Here is a 22,429-nt window from a genome sequence, read left to right on the forward strand (position 1 = left end):
AGCTGTAGCTTAGCTTGGTAAGTTTTAGGTTTAGGAAATACATATAGTAAAGGCAATAGCAGCAAATTTCAAAGCCTCTTAGAACATGACCATCTATAATTTGGATCTATTACATGCACAAGATTAGTAGACCGCCAAAGAGAAACAGCTAAATATGGCACAGATAAATTACATATACTGTAAAAAAAAAAAAAAAAAAAAAAAAGGTCATACGTCACCATTGCATCAACTAGATCAAGCTCAGGATTAGCAAAACACATGCCCACTTGTTCACTGAAAAACGTGTATGGGCTATCCGAGATGCAACTTTGATTCATTATTCTTTAGCAGATTTGGAGGAGGAAATAATATCCCACTATATGTAGGCCAAATATTACATCTTCTGGTGTTATGTGATTATAATACAATAATGATTTTTTTTTTTTTTTCCAGAACATAAAACTGTGTTATGGAATCACAGATTTTCTTTTATATCCTCGTAAGATTGTCTCAGTGTCAGCCATTAAAGAAATTTAAGGCGTTCCTTGGTAATTTGCGACAAGGAAATCCTTTAAAGTAATGTTTCATCTTTCAACGGAAGAAGGTTGTTTGAAGAACACAGCGGAGGAACAGTGATTTTCCTTTGAAAGCAATGATGTACGTCAGCCTTCACAGCTATGCCCACTTAAAATAAAAGTCAAAGTACGGATGGGAAACTTACCAACTGTGTGAATAAAATGATATAGACACATTTTTTCACAAGACATTTGTCAAAGTACAAAGAGCTAGCTTATATAAAACAAAAACATGTCTGCATTTTTCCTTTATATTTTGTGTAAAATATGTGTGTGTAATTATGCCAGACTGAAATAAAACCTTTTAATCTTATTCACTCGCTGTCAGGGTACCTCCAGTGAAATTTGTGAATCAAATTTGTATTCAATTCGCCACAAGAAAAAAAAAGACTATGACAAACTTTTGCATACATATACAACAGGATACATATATCATAAATGGAGCTTGCGATGCAATCTGTCACTTCTTCAACAGCTGATAGGCCAATACATCATGGCAAAAAAAATAATCTATCACATGACGGCACCAGGTTAAAGCGTGAAGATGAATCGTGGCAAGAAGGCCGACTCGTCCTTGTCGGACTTACGAAAGGGGAAGGCGGAGCGAGGTTGCCGTGCGGTACACAACAGGGAGCCCTAAATTTCCCCAAAACACTTTGTCAGTGAGGAAACAAGTAGCCGGGAAAGACCCATTGATGACAGACGCGTGTGCACATGAAACCGTCTACACGAAAGCTTGGCGTATGCTTCATCCGCCCGCTGATTGCTCACTAGGGAACGAATATCGCTGATAGGGAAAAGAAAAACAGCATATGTGTCCTGCATTGTGGAATTCAAAGCATTTGACCCCAATCTGTGTCTCTGCATTATTTATACTTCAATGCTAGCTTTCCTATTGTTTGTTTTTCATAGCTCGTCCTCGGTGGGAAAACAAAAGGCTGTTACGCAAACATTAAACATGCAGGGCTGATATAAATGATAAAGAATGCAAGAATTATTCCAGACAAAGTACTTCATTCTTGTCTCAGTGTCTATTTAAATAAACTTGATTGTGGAATACAATATCCTGGAAGCTTCTGACCATTTTCGACCAAGCTATTCACAGTGATCGCAGTATCAAAAATGGTTAAGTGATCACTTTTTATGTTTGTTCTTTTTTCCCTCACAGAACTTTAAGAGAGGCAAAATAAGCAAGAACTGGAACAAGAGTGACCGGCACACGGGTTGACTGGCTTTTGCCATCCTATATCGGGCTCTCACTTAACGGCTACCTGCTCGCCACTAACGCTGGCAACAGGTTTGCACAATTAATAAATAATCGTTATTTTGTCCCCTTAATTAGCCATTAAACATGATTTCAAGATGACTTAAATTGTGTTGATGCTGGTGGCAACCATTTGTGATGGCAATAAAATTTCAAATGAGCTCTGATTAACCTCCAGTTGGGAAGACAAGTAGGCCGTAAAGTTCTCCCAGAAACAACTTCATAATAAAAAAAATTCCACGTTAATGGCGACCATGTATTATTTGGAAAGATTTTATTTTGAAGTTGGCCTTTTAGTGTCATGCATAGGATGAACAATTATTCCTGTGGTTGGCTTCCTAATGGTGCGCAGCAAATAAACGAGGCAGAAAAAACATTCCTCAAAGATTTATTTTCCAAACGAGCTACTCAAATTACGCGAGGACTCGATTCACCCCTAAATTCGATCCGTTTATTTTGATACGTTCAAACCTCTTCACAAAAGAATTTCCGACAGGAAAGAAAGCTTTTTTTTCCGACAGTATCCAGCTTAAAGAGTATCGGTATGTTATTTACAAACTATAAAAGTTTTAGTGTGACTTTTAGTCTTTCATAAAAACAAGTTGTGTTCCTACAAAGATTTAAAGAAGAGAGCAGTCACTAAACCACACACACAGACATGCACGCATGACTACTCCATCCCAGAGACCTGCTGGAACAAATCAATGGCAGCCACAATGAGTGCCACCATTTTGCTGGCTGCCACCCAAACCCGAGGCTAAAGAGCATACCAACACCACCGAGCCACTTGCTGCAAACCTCGACGCAACAACACAACAGCAAACGTATCAGCACACTCCAGAACGTGCACGAAAATTCGTTGAGCGAACCTATGCGGTGGCTTTTGCGGACATGAGCGCTCTGTCTGGAGTGAGCGAGCTTATCGCAAACTGCCATGCTGTGCCTATGCGTGCGAGAGTGATGGAGTGAGTGCGCCCGTGCGGATGCCAATGCAGCGGTTGACGGTTTGAAATATGCGGCTTTGCAATTCTCATTCGGATGATTGTTCTCTTTCATGTAGTCGAGCAGGCAGCATACGTTAAGCTTGCCGGCAAATAAATCCCCACCACCGCCGCTAACACACGCACAGACACACACAAATTACACAAACAAATTATCGGCCATCGTGTCTCTTGTTGTCACACAGACACACGCATATGCTGCTGGCATGGCAGACTGGTTTCTAATCGGTGAATCATCATATATGCCAAGAAATGTCAGATTAGGTTATAATCCTGCGTTTTAGTGCCCTTAACTTGGCGTTGACACCACCTTATTATGTCTGTCCAAAAAAACAGACGCACTACAGTTGCCAAAGTTGTTGCTTGCGCGCACACAGACACACAAACAAGCACCACTAAGACCGAGCAGTTCATTGTGAACCTGAATGGAGACTGTGCAGCAACAACTGAAGGCCAATTATATTTATATAATGAAGTTATTTGATGATGAGAAACAGCCTAATAAACTCCCTTGATGCTCTTAAACGCCTCATATAAAAGCAATATTTTAATTGAGCTTTTACCATTTTCAGGGAAACACCAAAGGAGCAGATGTAGAGGCATTTGTTTTGTGCCTTTTTCTTTTTTTGGGGGAATCTGCCCTCAGTTGTATATTTCCTCCACACGTTTGCTGTAAAGTCATTCCCGGTTTACACCAATGACAAGATACGAACGTTTCCTTTGCGAAGCCATAAAATCCTCCACAGTGTATTGACGTCCAAGCTGAGATGGAGTCTGTAACTCTAGGAGACCACCTTGTTATTTTCAATAATCTATTAAAGGAGCTCCTTGTGGGACGCACGGGGGAGGCCGGCAGTTTGTTAGGTGTCTCGTCGTTTTCGTGGAGACATTCAGAGGATGCGCATGGAAAAGCGATGCCAATCCCTTGATCGTGGAAAGGAGGGTGGGTGTATTAAATGACGGTTCAAATTGAATATCAGGAGACCTGCTGAGGCACTTCCTGTGTCTGAGGGCTCTTCGCGAATGGAGCGGTTGCTGAGTCGAGGGGTTTGGGATACATTAGGGGAGTGTGCAAAGAACGGAGGAGAGCACAGATATGGTATCATAATGCAATAGGTGTCTGGTTTTCATCTTCATTTCCTGCAATTTCACAGTGCCCCACTGACATTTAGCATAATAGTCCAATATTAAGGCGCTACTCAGAAAGAAAAAAAAACACTGACACTAACTAAAAGACCACCCACATATAAAGAGTGTTTTGTAATGACTGTGACTATAACTATAAGGCCACATAAGCAATAACTTTAAGGTAATGAAAGGCAGTTTTATTTATGTAGAGGATTTCATACATAAGGTCACTCAATGTGCAGCGCAAAATTTAAAGTGTAACATTTAAAAGCATTTATAAACCAAAGAGATATGGGTAGGTGTGGGAAAAGAGCAAAGTTTTTAACCTTTTTAAAAGCATTTAAATTGTACTGAGATATAAACACTACTTTGTGGATAATGTTGATTTAATGTTAGCATTATAGCATCGTTTTACAGCAGGCGCTACGGTAGACTGCTTAATCCAGTATCGGAAAATGATCGAATGTAAATCGCAAACGCAATCCCTTATGGAAAATTCTTAACTTTATTGACAAATGAAATAATGAGAAGATGAGTCACGTTGCAGATGCATGCGCTGTAATTTTCCACAAATTTCACAAGATCTCAAAAAGCCAGATTTAGGAATGCTTGCTGGATGTGTAAACGGAGCCAGTGAAATTTCCAACAACCCATTTTGCTACTACACGCATTTAACAAGGCAGCATCTACACTAAACACACAAAGATCCTGCAGGACATTTCAGGTCAGGTTCCAATTCAAGCGTTGTCTCTTGTGAGGTCAGAGCACGTCTAGCAATTTGAAATGTTTGGTGCTTGTAAAGAGATTATTTATCCACATGGGGCCTCACGCACACACTAGCATTCCCAACCCACATGGCACAGCAATACTTAGAATTGTGTAAACCTTTAAAGCTCATCTCAGCTCTGTCTTTACCATGATTGTTACACAGAGAAAGCCCTCGCACAATCCCGACTCATGGTGAATGATGAGGGAAATGACAGACACACACACACACACTCACGCACACAGGGGCACAGACAGACACACACATTTAATCCCAGGTGCCTTAGGGACTCTGAGGGGAATGAAGGGGCAGCACATAATTCCTGAACACGAACAAGAGGAAATGGGATTTGCGCCGCCAAACTCCCAGTCCCTCCCAAAGAGAGGGCAAAGGCAAGCGAATGAAAGATAAAGAGCAGGACAAAAGAAATGTAGGACCTCATCAGTCTTATCGTGATTTCAAGAGTGGAAAAACAAATTAAATAAACAATCAAAGTCAATAATTAAAAAATTCCCAACCCAGGCGGCTAATCCTACCCATGCAGATTAATTAGACGTGGAGGAGGAGGAGGAGGATCGGCGGCAGCCATTTTGAGGCCTTCGGCTGCCGCTTGGATGTGAATGGGGAGTTTGTGCAGGAGGCGGCAAGGGCTGAAGCTTTGCCATGGCAGAGGTAAAGACTCCCGCTGAACACACAGAGCAAACACTCGCCGCTCGTATAACGGACTGGAAAATTCCTGGCCGTAGCCTGAAGTGGCCATCCATGAAACGTCCATAAAAATGTCAGTTCTGCTTTTCCATCGCTGATTGATACAAGACAACAGTCTTTCATATCCATCCGTCTTCAATAGCGCCAGGATGAGCTGCGGCCGATCTAACTTCTCGCTAAATAGATAAAGACAGAGATGGCTGGATGGCTGGATCGATCGATGGATCGATCGATGGATCGATCGATCGATCGATCGATGGATCGATGGATCGATGGATCGATGGATCGATGGATCGATGGATCGATGGATCGATGGATCGATGGATCGATGGATCGATGGATCGATGGATCGATGGATCGATCGATCGATCGATAGATAGATAGATAGATAGATAGATAGATAGATAGATAGATAGATAGATAGATAGATAGATAGATAGATAGATAGATAGATAGATAGATAGATAGATAGATGGATAGATAGATAGATAGATGGATAGATAGATAGATGGATCGATAGATAGATGGATCGATAGATAGATGGATCGATAGATGGATCGATAGATGGATCGATAGATGGATCGATAGATGGATCGATAGATAGATGGATCGATAGATGGATCGATAGATGGATCGATAGATGGATCGATAGATGGATCGATAGATAGATAGATAGATAGATAGATAGATAGATAGATAGATAGATAGATAGATAGATAGATAGATAGATAGATAGATAGATAGATAGATAGATAGATAGATAGATAGATAGATAGATAGATAGATAGATAGGATCAAGACTATCTTTCAGATCATCGGATCATCGTCAATACATAATGGCTCGTCCTACCACTACCTGAAGTTACGGGAAAAAAATCCAACCAAAATTGTTACCTCCTAAAGTGGAGGTAAAAAGAAGCAAAGTTGGACTCAGTTTTAAAGAAGTTATTTTGAGATACAGCCTTAAGGAGGATTTGGCAGGCAAGTAGGCTGCACGTTGCCAAAATCCAGCTGTGCTGCTCCTTGATAGGAAGTCGAGCGGCTCGGAGCACAGGAGGTGCAGCAGTGATATTATCGATTTACCAGACAGCCAGAAGGGAAAGGAAGGCGGCTTTCGACGCCTCTTAGCCTCCCCTCCATCTGTCCGTCAAGTCACTCCTACTTTGGCCTTTTTTGTCCTTTTCAGTACATTTTGACAGGGAGTGGACATCTTTTTAAGCTTGAGCCATGTTGAAGGCAAAGGAGATTTATTTTTTTGTTGATATAGTGAGAATGGTCAGAGTGAGAAGTGAGCAAACAATTTTGAAAGGTGTCAACTCTGGGCCAATTAGGGGGTGGGGGGCAAAGGATTGCAACGATTAATAACCAACTAACCAATGTTCAAATGAATAAATACTTTGATAATCGATAAAACGATTTCAACGTTTTTTAATTTGAAATTGTCCAAATGTCAATCTCTCAACAATATATATTCTCATAATTCTGTAGTCCTCCAAGAACACAGAAAGTCATTTTGCAAAATAAGACATTTATAAATCAGCTTTTACTTTGGAAAACTATCAATATTTTTGCCTAGTTTCTGACATGTAATGGACGAGACCAGTAACTCATAGTCAATCAGAATCAATTTGTGGATTTTCTGTACTGTCATATTGAAATAATGTCCTGTTTTTGAATATGTGGATTCATCGATTAATCGGCGAAATAATCAGCAGATAATCGAAAATAACTAGTAGTTGCAGCATTAAAACAAAAACAATACGGATTTTTTTATATTAAAATGAAGTCGTTATGGTTGACTGTTCTGTTTTTTTAATGTTGCTGCAGCAAGCAAAATAGTTTTTGGTAAGGCAGCTGTGTTTTACTGTCGCTAAGTGTTCCATAGTAAAGACGTGCTGCCCTCACATTTCCATATTTATTATTACATGTGCTCCATGTGCCTGCTCTGAATCGCTGGCTTTCTCCCAGAATAAGAATGGAAACGATACGAAGATCAGACAGAAATTATGGAAGGAGAGATTCAGCGTTAGGTTTTTTTTCTGTACTGGGGGATTCTTTCTCAATCAGAGCAAACCAGGCACAGCCACAACAATTCCATTTTCCAACCCTACCGCTTAAACTCACTCTTGCACACATAATCTGAGCCAAACACGTGGTGCTTTTCTGCAAGGATTAACAGTTTCCCACCTCGGCCTGCCTTTTGAGTCCTCTTAAACGTTTGTCCTCGTCCTTAATTATTATCACTACGCTGTTTCTTGCTTATCCATGCTGCACCGCTGCAGCCTCAATCCCTCCGGCACGCATCATGGTTTTACATAGCAAACTGGCGCCAGACCACAAAGTCTTATTTTTCCTCCGCTGTGTCTTCTTTTTCTTCTCCTCCTTGCCCATCCTTGCCGCTGTACGCTTTAATCTGTTTGCGGGAGAGAGGGGGGGGGGGGGGGCTTAGTCACAGCCGCCGGACTTTCCCTTCAACTCTTGTTGCCTTTAGACGACACTCAGCGGACACCTTATTAAGTACAACTGCTACATACCTGTAACGATTAAGATTCACAATGGAGAAACTACTCAAATCTCTCAGTATGATGCACCTCAAAGTACAACAATAAAATGCTGTAGCTTAATATCAATGTGGATGAAGGTAATAAATCAGTAGTAATTCATACAAAAGGTTAAGCAGTATAAGCAGGTATGCACAATCTCAGCTCTGATTGAGTTCCAATTGCATGCAAATACCCGAAAGTGATACAATAAAAAAATATGTCTGTTTCTGCAGGCAAATACTGGCATAGAAAATTGGAAAATGCTCCATGCAAGATTAAATAGTAACAATAATAACAACAACAACAAAAACAACAACAACAATACTAATACTAATTCAGACAAAGCTTATTGAATTTACTTTCAACATTGCATGAAATCCAACTAAATGTCATGTGAGGACAAGCTCTATGCTGAACTTTATTAATATAATCTTTAATCATCGTTCGCCCCTCAGGGCACAGAGAATATGACGTCTGTAAAATTGCTGACACAGAGTGCTTTCGCCTATAGATCCACAGATAAGACTGTCATGCAGCATTGACTGCAATGTTTGAGGAGACAGAATATTTAATGCTGTTCACTTCACTTGGCGGCCATCCATGCCTTTGTGATTTAATCCTCTTATTTTGGCCTTTGGCACGAGGCAGTCCCAAAATGTACTTGTCACTTTTATTGTTCTTTCACTTCTTGTATTTAGCTAAGGTCCAGTGGACCCTTTGGTTCAGCACGATTTAGGATGTTTTTAAATATCGGTGATGAAACTCAAAGTAACTGGTTGGAGAGATTCTGTTTTGCTTCCTGACCATGGTTGCAGTACCCTGGATGGAATGTTTCCCTAAAAGATGATTTGATAAGTTTATTGATACATGGGGGTACCTTATGATTCAAGGATGTAAGAGGATGATTCAAAACGTACGCAACAAGATTAAAATGGAACGATTGGGTTCATCACATCCAAACCGATTTTCCAGTTCAAATCGTTTTTTGTTTCAGTTCTCAATTAATGAATTAAATTAATGAATTAAAAACATTTAATCAAGTATCAATCAATTAATTTGATAATTGATTAATTGGCAATTAATCTAATTTTGATGAACTAAATGTAATATTGGAAAGCGTTACAGTCAACATTCCAGATTTTTGCAAAGCCTAATCGAGTCCCACACTTGTTCAAAGTTGTCATATCCGTTCTTGGCTGGCGTCTTTGTTTGTTTCAGACAGCAGCCTGTTGGCCCGCCTGTGCGTTCCCTGGTTTGGACTGCGTTGGTCTGGTTTGTGAGAACCAAAGTAACCGTCACTATAATTACCAGGCCGACTCATAACACGCGTGACCTCAATGTCACCTCCCCTAACCTGACCCAGCCCTCGGTGTAATGACACAACACTTACGACACATATATTCCAACATGTGCCAGCCATGCATCCCTGCTGCACGCAAATATGTAGAAATGTGCTGACATCCACACACACATGCGCGGACACACACACAGCTGGCTGGGCAGACACTGGCATCCATCACATCTTGTGAAACTTAATCTCTCTGAAAGGAAGAACAGCTGCACTGGCACGTAAGTGTATGTGCGCAAGTGGGGCAGTAGCCCAGCGAAAGATCAGCTGGGGTAAAGCAAGGACTTGTCACCGACCGGCGTATGACAAAGCACCTCTTGACCCGGGAGTCGCTGGCAGGGCTCATAAAACAGGTTGTAGTCCCCTCGCTTAAAGAGCCATGTCCATCTAAGGGAGAGCAACACTTTTACAAGCTATCACACCGGCTCCTCAAACCTAAGAGCACTTGAAATCACAATTTATTGTGTATGCATTAGGAAGACACCTGAAAGCCTGAATTAAGTTGGACTTTCACCCCAAGTCTCCTTCCTCAGTTGCGAAGTAAACTTCTAAACTGTGGTAAATGTAAAGAAATAGAAACCAACAATTGTTTTCCAAAGTTTGTAAAACACGGTACATAACTCATTCAGCGCTTGTGCTCTTGAAAGTGACCTGGCGGGTCCCAAACTATTTGACCTGAAGACCCATCCCAAAATAAATGTTTCCGCCATAAAAGCGTCATATATCTACATTGAGCTACATTTAGATACAAAACAAATGGGAATGAATTTAACCAAAGCTGAACCAAAAAGGTAGAAGAAATAATTATCAGCTTTATGATAATGATAATATGACTCGAGGAGACCAATAGAAACTGTTTATCTAAGATTGGGTAGCGCTGTTTATGAACCCATGATTAATTCAGGGTTGCCATGGAAATGTCAAATATATTATGTGCATAAATGTATATCTTTCTATATTACAAGGCCATAAAACCATTTAGTCGTGAACTCATTTGCATAAACACCAGACTAACACATTCATCACTTTCCTTCTGCTGTATATACATACAGCCAGTACAAAGCGAATACACCTGCATATATGTGTTATATACGCTCTTAATCACATCTGCCTCACATACTTGAGCCTAATTGCTGCAAAAGTACTTGCATGACTGATTGCTGCCATAATGTTGGCGCGAGACTGCTGACGACTGTTGAACACACACACGAACACATGCACACACACACACACACACCACAAGAGCACATTACAGCCACTCAGTTATGGTGTTGGCAGGAGAAGCCAAGTAATGTAAATAATACTAATGGAAATGCCAAACTACACCTGAACGGTGAGATGAGATCATGAAATCAGATAACGTGTACATGATGTGCCTCATCAATTGTAATCATGGTGTTCTAATTTGATTGGAAAGAGGTTGGTGGAGGGAAAATATTCCCTGGTAATCCGGTGCGTCCTCCCGAGGCTAAATTGTTCACGTAATTTTGCACACATTTATTTGTGTTCTCATTCAATTCTCGTACAGTCTAGGCTCTCGGAAATGCCCCCTGTGCAGATTCGGAGTGGGAGTACCAGGAACCAGACGGGGCGGCAAGTCGGTCATCATAAGCATGAGGCTGTAAAAGCCCATTTTTAGAGTTGCCCTGTGCTGTCAGGACAGTGAAATAATAAAATGCTCCTACACTACAATTGACTACTGTCGATGTCAAGATCTCGAAATGAAAGCCCACATGATTGAACACCAATCCCCATGGGAAAAATCTACTGATCAGAACATCAATCAAAAGCAACCTGAAGAAGAAGGCTGAGGTGTCAGTCATCAGAGGTCTGCGACGCACCACCGATTGGATGCGCGCCGTTGCCTTCAGACAGTCATCGGCAGAAGTTGATGCAAAACAAATCTAGGCGCAAATGCCGACTCACCGTATCAGCATCCTGCCCGTGTGGATGGAAAAGTCAACGTGAGCAGACTGAAGCTGTCCGTCCGTTGCCTGCCTCGTGTTAACATCCACCGTGGCTGCAGCCGCTCTGCCCAAAGGATCCAGCCCGTGCGTCTTTTCCCTCCCTCCCTCCCTCCCTCCCTCCCTCTCTGCCTCTCTCTCCTCCCACCCCCTCACGCTCTCTCTCTCTCACTCGCTCTCTCGGGCTCGCGTTCAATCATGCTCTCTCTCGCTCCAATAATTTCCTGCCCAGCGTGAACACGACTCAGGAAAGGCAGATGCCGTATTGACGCTTTGGTGGAGGGACGTTAGAACACGTAGATGTCGTGCACGATCCGCTTTGAGGGGGAGAATATTCTACAGTGACTCCCTGCCAGCCTTCCTTCATCACTGGGTAAAAAAATGTCCCAGACTTTTCATAATTTAGTCTCTCAACCTAGAGGGTCCTATGAAACCACTTAACTTGTATATTATGTATGGCCCTCCAACCCAGTCTCCAAAGCTTTGGTTCATCCACATAGCTTTCTAATTAAACATAGGTGGGTAAATCATTTTAATGTGGTCTTTTGACCCCAGATACCAAGGGATGCACATTGTATGGCACCAATTATCTTGTTTGTAACGTTTAAGTTTTATAAAATGTATCTAGGTCATACTTGGGATGAACAATTGGTCTTTTCAAGTTATCTTTTTTAATACACTTTGAGGATCTCCTTTTCTCAGAATGTTCTGAACTCCTGTTTCCATGCTAGTTATGTATTGTGAGATTGTTGAGACCCACGTGGATGGATGTAACGGAATGTTGAAAGCAAACCGAATCTAGATCTACTCAACTGCGCCCCTGCTGGTGGCAGCCAGCAGTACACTCTGTTTTCATTCAACTGATTGAAGACAAGATTACTTAACAATATATGTAATCAACACATTTCTAATGCTCAATGAATCAATTATTGTGACTGAGTGGCAAGGGTAGGTGGCTGTCCTTTCTGTTGTATGGACCACTTCAATTTCTCAGATGAAATCAGCCACCCATCAATAATTATTTTGTGTTGTTTTTTCAGAAAACAGACTCATCAATTATTTGGTTTGGGGGCTGCTCTTGGGATAATTGCCTTTGTCAGCCTGAATTACATATTTTTCTTCTCAGTATTCTCGATGGTTTAAACAATCAGGAAGGCAGTCGTGAAAATTGCTTATTAAAGCTTTTTGCTTAATGACAAGTGATTATCCTCATTTGCGTTCATATGCTCAAGCGTACTTAGATTCTTTGACTAATTTTTGGGTCTGTTTCGCAAGAATTGTCCTTTTCCTAGGATTCTTCTTGTTGGGCATTTCACAAGCTATTGTGTGGCTAAAAATACAAACAACTTGACCTAGCAATTCACCCAAAATATTTTCATTTTATGGCTGTATTGCAAAAACACAAATGCTAAATTCATCCCCAGCAGATCCTCTTTGCTGCTCGAAGCATTTTAAAGAGAAGTTTTAAGTCGATGTCACGACATGGCTTTTTGTATCAGTGTTGATTACTCAAACAAAAAAGGCATGTTGAAGAAAAAATCAGTCCGCTGTGCCAAAGAGTTCCCTTCAAAGATATGTTATCCCATCAGTGCGGTTTTGTGGGAATTTTTTTTACCAAATGAATAATACAGGGAATGACAGCAACTCATTTTCAGGGCATTGAGGCTAACTAACAACAGTTGGGGTAAGCAACATTTAAACCACAAACTTCTGCCGACACCACGTTTGTGAGCGTCTTATCAGGACTGTTTGCACAAGGGATGAAAGGAAGCCGGAATCTTAAACAAAACAATGTTGGGTGCACAAGACGACATCCAAAGAGACGCTCATGCACGCACACACTCACTAATCTGGGTGTGCTGACCTTGAACACCAAATATAATCAGTGGTGCAGCAGATTCCCATTAGGGCGATGTAAATGAGATGGAGTATAAACGCGCTTTTGTTGCAGAAACTCTTCAGCTCAGTGGTTACAAGATAACGCAACCTCAGGCTGGACCGCACACAGGCACAATCACATGCACTCACGGTCAGGCTTGAAAGGCCTCACATGCCGAAGGACGGTAAATACACGCCAAGTGAGGGTGTTATCGGTATATTTTGAATTGAAGCAATCAGGGTCAATGGGAAATTACAATAATATCGGTCGGGACAAAAAGAAGAAATACAGCATTGTGCATATGAATGCGTTTCTGCAAATAGCAGCCAGGGTTGTTTACAAATTTACAGAATTGCAAATGGGGGAGGCCTTTTTGTATTTAAACTCACTTTTTCATGTCTTGACAAAGTATTCATGGAAAATTTCTCCACTTTCTGAGACTGTTTATGTGCTGTTTTGGTTCGCTGCGGGGTGAGCAAAACAGTTCAAGGGCTCATCCTTTGAATGTCTCTGTGTGAATTATAAATATAAACTTTAATACTTAATCACTTACTAAACATTTGTACCTCCTGATGCATCAGAAACTGGAGGCATATGCTGTCCTTAAAAAACGTTGTGAATATTGGGATATTTTAATTGCTTGATTAGAAATATTATATTATATATAATATACCAGTTGTCAACATTTACAATGCACATTTCAAAACAAACATGACTGAAAAATATGGTTACTTGGCGTTATTAGTTTAGAGAGCATCAAAGGACGTATTGCTTATCCGATATATCGATGATCACATAATCACTCCATCGATCCCATGTCGAGCGTTATCAACATTCCTCCTCCCTACCACTTCACAAATTGATATTCCATTTTCCAAATGGGTATTTTCACTTCTCACTGTTCATGCCACAACACACAGTGGGCTTCTTAGTGTACACAAACAGCTTTGCACAGTTTCAATCACACACTTGCGCGCACATAGCCGCACTCAACAGATAACTCAGCACATTAGAGATAAGGGTCTCGCTATCAAGATAACTTCAGTGGGTGAAATAGCACGTCAAGCTCTATTTGATGGGCCTTCTTGTCGGAGCCCCCGCAATGCACCGTAGGCACTGCCGTGTTGATCGTATAGACCGCCGCTAAATACTCGCTGTGTCTTTTCATCAGACATTGCGTCAGTCAATTCACACCCCTGACTGTTTAAACGCAAATGGACGCTTTCTAGCGCCTCTCCATCACATAATCAAGGCGTCTTACTGATGAATATTTATCAGCGTAGGGGTTTTGAATTCCAAGGTTCTGCACGTACTGCGGCTGTTTGTAACGCACGGAACCTCCAAGACATATAAATAAATCAGCACAGCATACCATCAAGCAATTAATGTATCACTTCTCAACAGTTGGAGTCATTTTTCTGGCATTTGTTTGTCTCTCACAGTGTAAAAACAACTGTAATTGTCATATTCACACATCCAGATGTATTTTGGCAGCAGCAGCACAAATGTCAAGACCTGGAATTTCAATCAGCACAAACAACAAAGCCACTTTAACAATGAACAAGAGGATTAACAAAATGTTTATAAAAGAAAGGGAAGCTTGTTGTGTCACCTTGAAAGTTCAGCTCGTGACTTATGAGGTGGGTGTAGAGCGGAATGGCCATTAAAGCCATGACATTTGAATTAATGTCAGTATCATAGCTGCAGCCGCAGCGCCTTCTTTTTTGCACGACTCGCCTCAACCGCGGACGGTTAATGAGTGATCCATTCAAATAAAAAATTGAGCCTTGAATATTCATTCACTCAACATTTGTTATACGCTTTACACACGCAAGTCTGCTGTGTAAAGCTCTTTTCTATTTCCACAATTGATTATGAGCAAATTATGCTCGCTTGTTGCCGGGCGGCATTCTGCCTTGGAATTGGATTGTTGAAGTCAGAAAGTCATCACATGATATGAGAGGCATTTCAGAAAAGAAATTCATGATGATTGTATTGTAATGTTTGTGAAATAAAGTCATACATTTTTAATAGTAAAATTAAAATATTTGGAGAGTATTTTATTGTTTGATTAATTTGAAAAATTGGAATAATTCAGTGTGTGACCAGACCAGCAATTTTTTCTCCAGAGACTTGCCACATCCATGTCTTTGTCAGAAAATATAGTTAACTATTACATGAATAGACTTTGGGTTGATGATTAAACAAAACTAACAAATGAGGCCATTTCCTTGTAGTCATTGAACAAGATCCTTAACATTCCTCCTCTTAACATTGTGCTGACTTTCTACTTTGGAATTTATTGGATTTTTTTCTTGCGAAATCACGACCTTGTTTCAAATTCAATTCTATAGAGAATTCATTCTCTTATATTTTTTTCATCACTGACACCTTTCTCACTACGACACGGATCATATAAGCACAATAAACGAGATGACGACAACAACACAATGACAGTCTTTAGAGCACACACCTTTCCTTATGTGACATCCCCTATTGTGCAGTTAACTATTTTACTCTTGTCGTAAATATGTTCATATAGCGCTCACAATAGCGAACCTTGCACTGGTTTAGCCGCGGAGAAAAAGTCCATTTGTGATCCTTTGAAAACGCAAATTGAAGTCTGTTATTTCACTCTATAAAAGCACTGCAATCTTCATTGAGTGAGTGATTTTTTTTTTCCACACATACAACACAAGATGCGCTTGGCTGGGTTGCATGGTGGCGTTCTCGTCTCAAAATGTAAAGTAGCACTGCAAAGCAACCGAGCTGTGATATGCACTTTAATCATGTCCAAGAGACGGATTCAATATGTCAAATCTGCACAAAGCAAGAAGGCATGACCCTGCAGTATGTGTGTTGTGTTTGTGTTTATTTGTGACAAAGGACTGAAAATGAGGGGGTGACGGAGGGAGGCGGAAAAGGGGGGTGGGGTGGGGTAGGAACAAGAGAAAGCAGCCTAGCAAGCGTGAAGAAGCTTTTATTAAAAACTAAGAGGGGACTGCAGAATGATGAACATCCAGCTTGCTCTTTCCTCATGGAGAAAATTGCATTTGGGCACATTGAGCTGTTTGGGAAGATGAAGAATGCACGTTGATGTGCGTATCTTCACGGTAGCACCTATTAGCAATTGAGAAAAGATCATATTTGAGGAGTATATTGTACACTGAGCACACACACACACAGACTTCATAAACAAAGGGTAGTCTGTGTATGTGTTGAATGAGGACGAAAATGTAGAGGGTAAGAAGGGGGGAAAGTGGGGAAAAATAAATGACAAAACTTGGCGAAGGTTTAAAGGGAACCGTAGAAAAATGGCGAACATGAGTATAAAATGAGTCACCTTCCACATGCCATGCTTGTGGAGCTCGATGATTTTTCAAGTGTGGCTAAAAGACTATTTTTGAGCAGAACTGAACATTATTCAAGTTACGTAAACATCTATAGATATCCTATACATGGTGGACACTCATTCAACAAACATGGTTGACATGCCATATGCTACAAACATAATATTCTCCACAATTCCATAGTTTCGGACACATTATTTTCTTAACATTACTTTTGTTTATACAGCCTACCCCACAAAAATCTGTTCACAGCTAATAACAGTGAGCTACAGAGGAAAAGCCAAGGAAAGTTGAAAGGCCTTGGCGGTTGACTGTACAATTCGGAAATCAAATAGTTTGGAGCAAAATGCACCTAAAGTCGCACAAACCTCAGTATTTAAGCTGTAATCATGAGGGACTCTGCACGAGACATCAGTTGAGCAAAAACCAAGGCCGAGTGAGAGCAACACATGTTTCGCATTTTCTTTTTTGTGGAACCAAAACAAAGAACAAAAACAGAGCCACGACAAGGAGTGTTAAGAACAGAATATACAGCACTGATAGCGTTTGTAGACCCTTCAGTCAAAACAAACAAAAAATGAAACCAGGATGATGCAAAAAAATATATATTTTACTAAATAATTGATAAGGTAAAATGAAGCAAAGAGAAGCAAAGAGAAGAAAAGAGACGAAACCTCAGGCAGCTGAGCGTATTCAAACGTAGAATTAGCAGTATTTCTGTTCAGCAGCTACATTTATTATCTTTTTATGAATTAATTGTAAATTTAAATCGTCAAATCGACGACAGTCACGGTGTTATGTTATAGGGGATGATTTGAAAATAATTGGCAATTGTTTGTCTATGTGAAGCCCTTTGAATTCTGCTTGTGATTTAGGGCTATACAAATAAACTTGACTTGACTTATAAGTCATGCTACCAACATAGCAGCCATCATTAACAGTGGCCATGCACTTTTGTTTGAGGATCACGTTCATGTATGTTTATAAGGGGCTTGGCTTTGGGCAGACATGTTACATAAAACATTGCCTTGATTAGTTTTCTTGGGCAAAAAAGAAGATTGTTTGACCTTAAAGGTTCGACTCTATTTTCCTCTGAAACCCAACTAAATTCAGCTAGAGTTTTGCGTGAACCCTGCACCCCTTGCCCGGCAAAAGAACAACAATATGTTGGGAGTTTGAAGCAATTGGAGTCATCAGGTTCCCTGGCAAGATGACAGCCCATTAACCAGGGCTGCTGACTCCCTCCAAATGGGTGACGAGTGACAAGCTGAGCAGCGACCATGTTAGTGAAGAATTGCACGGCTGCATTTTGTCACGCTGCAAGAGACAAACCTCCACCGGAATGCTTTTGAGTAGCTTATTCGGACTTAAATGTAACCAGAACAGGGATGTAAACAGACAAGGGATGTGCATTTTGGATTGGCTAATTCTTCAAAAGTGTGTGTTTTGCATGCGTGCAGACATATTCACACAGGTCCCCGCAAAGTGGCTGTCACAGTGATTGGTTTCTTTTGCCAACCCACAATAGCCAATTATGTACTATTATACACCACAGCAACTCTTGTGGCCCGTATGCCTCGTGTGAGTGTATCCGTATACGTGGGTGTTATCGTGGGCGTGATTGGCAAATTGCTGGTTATGTATTGCAACGTGCTGAAAGAAGGGGAGGAGATATGTCAATGAGGCCAGGAAGAAGCGCATAGGGTGAAGTGAAAAAAAATAAGGACATGAAGAGGTTGATTGTATTTGACAGTGGTAGAAAAGACAACCTCATGGGGAGCCGCAGACCTCCAGTGAGTTGCGTGCCGATGACAGATGTCTGGTGGCCCGAGAATTGCGAGATGCAGCCAAGCCGAAGCGGAGCTCACCACAGACTGAGGAACTCAGTCAGCGAATGACGAGTGTTCCATCATGGATGAGCAGCATATGACTGAGTGCTATGTGGCTGGATTTTTAAACACCATATCAAAGAAAGCGTCTTGAATGCACAATGGTGGCCAAGAGCACACAATGGTTTTCATATACTGCAAAATGTCAGTCTGATACAAAACACCGCATTTGAGGAACAACACAAGTTCATGACAACAAACCGCAGCAAGGCTAAACGCAGACGTTAAAGTTTCAGCGGAGATCTCCTTCAAACAACCAAAACACTGAACGTGATTAAGCATGTGAACTTTAGAACACTATGTCTGACGGTAAAAATAGATTTTGACGTAATTTCTTGTCCAAAGTCTGTCTATTGTTATTATTCTCGGTGAAATGTGAAATACCACCCCCTGTAGGGTTAGAGTGGCTATCTATCTATCTATCTATCTATCTATCTATCTATCTATCTATCTATCTATCTATCTATCTATCTATCTATCTATCTATCTATCTATCTATCTATCTATCTATCTATCTATCTATCTATCTATCTATCTATCTATCTATCTATCTATCTATCTATCTATCTATCTATCTATCTATCTATCTATCTATCTATCTATCTATCTATCTATCTATCTATCTATCTATCTATCTATCTATCTATCTATCTATCTATCTATCTATCTATCTATCTATCTATCTATCTATCTATCTATTTGTGTAGTGGGAAAATAGTTATGATATTACGGTGCTTATTCATTTTTAGTATTCATTTATTTTAATCTTATTGATTACTTTTGGACACCGTTTCAAAATGGTCAAAATGTGGTGAAACATTTCACTATTTGAGTGCCTACAGTATGTTGCAGTATGTTGTAAAAAAAAAATATTAAATGTATGTTAAACGTACCGGATTCTTTTTCTTGCCTCATTTTAAATTTCATTAAGATATTTGAATTCATCCTGACTTAACTGTACATTCCTAATACTTTTCCAGTCTTTATGTCTATGAAGAATGACAGTGATCTGTCTCGGCTTGATTTGCGGCCATTGGATGCTTCCGTAATCCCCACCCTAATCCATCGTCGTGTGTGTGAGTGTGTGTGTGAGTGTGTAAGTGTGGGTGCGTGCGTGTATCGGTATATAAAGAATCAGAAGGCCCTTTTCCCATTACATGTACGTAATACCATAGACACCTGACAACACATTGGCCTGTACTCTTTGCATTTCTCCATTCCCTTTTCAGTCAGCGGAATAAATCCAGTACAAACTGAAAGATTTTGAGAGAAGACAGATGATGGAAAACAAGAGAAGTTGTTTTTATGTACCACTGTGGGAAAGAGCTTATTATTTATCACCTTAAGAATGGATGGCAGGATAGAATTCACTAGCTTTTTTTATGGCCAAGTGTAGATTTATGTTGTCACTTATAGGAGAGCCTACGTCAAACGTCACATTGTTCATTTTATTAGTGAAGTATTTTGCTTGTTTTGACAATAACTAGCACAGAAGCACCTGTAAAAAAAACTGGCAAGCAATTTCATTCCTCTGTATGTGAGCAGCGGAACAATATAGTACGAGCTGGATAGGAAGTGAATCCCCCTCCAAAACCACCCACCCCTCACTGTGATTGGCTGGCAACCATTTCAGTGTGTACCCTCGCTTCTTGGCCAAAGTCGGCCGGAATCGGCTCCAGCTCACCCGTGACCCTAATGAGGACAAGTGCTATAAAAAAAAAAAAAGGATGCATCATGGACAGAAAGCGGAGACTAGGGGAAAACGTCACTCTCGCCCATTGATAGCCTGCGACAATGCAGTAAGCTATTATAATGTGCTATGGTAAAAGGTCTAAAAAGTTGTATTTTATATTTCCTACAAATAATACATCTTTGCTCATCTATCAGTCTAAATATTCACATGGGCAGAGTTTCCTTTAAGGTATTTTTGTAGACGGGTGGATTAGAAAGGGGCATTTGCGCCATTGTGGGAGTGAACACAGCTGACTTGCTACATTCGCTTTAAATTAATTTAAAATCATCTCGATTTAGGGAGAACTAAGATCTAGCCCAATTCCTGATTGAAAAAATGTAATTTATTCGTCATGTGTGTGATGATTAATTATGAGCTGGACTCTCATCCAACGTAATCTCATTAGAATTGTACTGCATGCTAAAACCAACATTGATGTGTTTTTGTGCGTGCATGTGTGTGTGTGGACCCCACCGAGCGGGTCTGGGCCCATCCTAATTATATGGTGTGACTCATGTGAGGGTAATTACAGCATGTGAGACAGTAGGAACAAGGCTACGAATGACCCAGAAATCCACGGGCTAATGAAGCGATAAGACACACTCTCGCCCACATGCTCACCTCACAGGAAGGGAAACGGACAGAGCTCGGCAAATAGAAAGTCAAAAAGACTCCAGGGGGATCATGTCTCCCTCAGACTTCATTAGGGAGAGTGGTGAGATTTGGTAGGAGCTGCCAAGAGACGGCCTGTCAGGCGCCGACTTCTTCCTCGTGCCCACTAATCTGCCTACTCTTTGTTCTTCATCATATCTGGCCAAGGCTCCATAGTACCGAGGTCCCATTCCACGCGGCCAATGCAAAATTCCCCTTTGAACAATGGTCTGGGTGTTATTCCTGTGTGAAGCCGAGTCTTGCAAGGTGCAGGATGGCTCGATGGCACAGCAGGCTGCACAATGTGGAGATACGGGAGACAAAGCGTGTTTAAGTGAGTGTGATTGCTTGGCTGGGCTGCAAAGACTCAAGGCTTCTTTTAAATGTCAAATCAAATCAAAGGGTCATGTCAGGTTGACATATATCCTTCCCCGCAAAAAGGTTCTGGCAGGTTGTTGTTTTTTAAGTTCGGTGTTTAAGAAATTAAAGATTTAAAACACACATTTCTGATATCTACGTTAATTCTCATTTCCTCTACGTATTGGATACCTCAGCATCAGCATAAGGAATAAAATGTCATTAGGAATAAAATGATATGCCTTTGTCCGCTCATATGCAATGAAAGCAAGTCCCTCAACTCAAATGAAACAATATTGAAAGTATTGCATCATTTAACTCATTTGTTTAATGACCAATTTTCAACTGACACGGTCTAAGAAAATGAATACATTTATTGTCATACCTCAGCAACAGTAAAATGTATTAATAAAATGCACACGTTTTTACTACTTATTGTAACTATGAATAAAAAATAAAAAAAATGTTTAATACAAATTAAATACTGCAGCACATACTGTTTTATATAAATATATCGTCATGCATATTTAAAAATTATGTTCTCCACACATCTGTATTTTTCTAACGCAAATAAAACATGGAAAATATATTTGCCGACTTAATTTTGATATTTTATTATTAATAAATGCTTACGTATATATATTTATTATTTAATATATTTATATAAAACAATTCTAAAGCAACAGTCTGTGGTCCAGGCTTCCAACATATCCTCAAGAGCTGTTTGCAGAATATTCCGTGACACAAAGTGCTTGATATTTGATTGATGATTTGATTTGTTCAGCAACATGTGCAACCATCATTTGCACAATAAAGCCCAAACTGTCACATTATTGTGCCTTGCCAACAACTTATTGTGGCCACGAAAATCGTCACATAACTCACAAACACTGGCCATGAAAATGCCATATTCTGCGATGATGGAATTGCAAATGGAGTGTTCCAACATTTGTACCCACAGCCGTGTGTATTATTAAAAAGAGGAAGAAAAATAAATAAATAAACGCCACAAAATAACTGCAGCCCTATTGAATTAGTACTGAAATGATTTCAACATTGCCTTCATTTAGCTGAACTCGTATGAGCTTGGAAGACACACAAGAGCAAAGTGGAGTTTCTGCTTCACACAGAATGTTGCCCGAACATAATCTTGATGTTCCAGGCTGAATTAATTCAAATCCTTGTCTAATGATATTAAAAAGGGATCATTTTCTATGCAGCTTCAAGTTAAACGGCAGACGATTTTCGGGGAAGTCTGAGAATGTTTCAGTGCAGCTTATGTTCTACATCTATCT

The 22,429-nt window shown here is 40.4% G+C and overlaps 1 protein-coding gene across 7 annotated transcripts in view; it reads right to left on the reverse strand.

The window, feature by feature from the left end:
- ptprdb (protein tyrosine phosphatase receptor type Db) overlaps positions 1 to 22,429 on the reverse strand; it is a 117,617-nt gene that overhangs the window by 61,139 nt on the left and 34,049 nt on the right. Inside the window, exon 1 of one of the 7 annotated variants that reach the window (XM_061274695.1) lies at positions 11,239 to 11,378. The exons of the other annotated variants lie outside the window; for them this stretch is intronic. The gene's annotated coding sequence lies outside the window, so the exon portion shown is untranslated. Of the gene's footprint in view, positions 1 to 11,238; positions 11,379 to 22,429 lie in introns of those variants that run through there. 7 annotated transcript variants of the gene reach the window in all.

The sequence above is a fragment of the Syngnathus typhle genome, linkage group LG3 (assembly GCF_033458585.1).
Source record: "Syngnathus typhle isolate RoL2023-S1 ecotype Sweden linkage group LG3, RoL_Styp_1.0, whole genome shotgun sequence".
In the NCBI taxonomy this organism is placed as follows: domain Eukaryota; kingdom Metazoa; phylum Chordata; class Actinopteri; order Syngnathiformes; family Syngnathidae; genus Syngnathus; species Syngnathus typhle.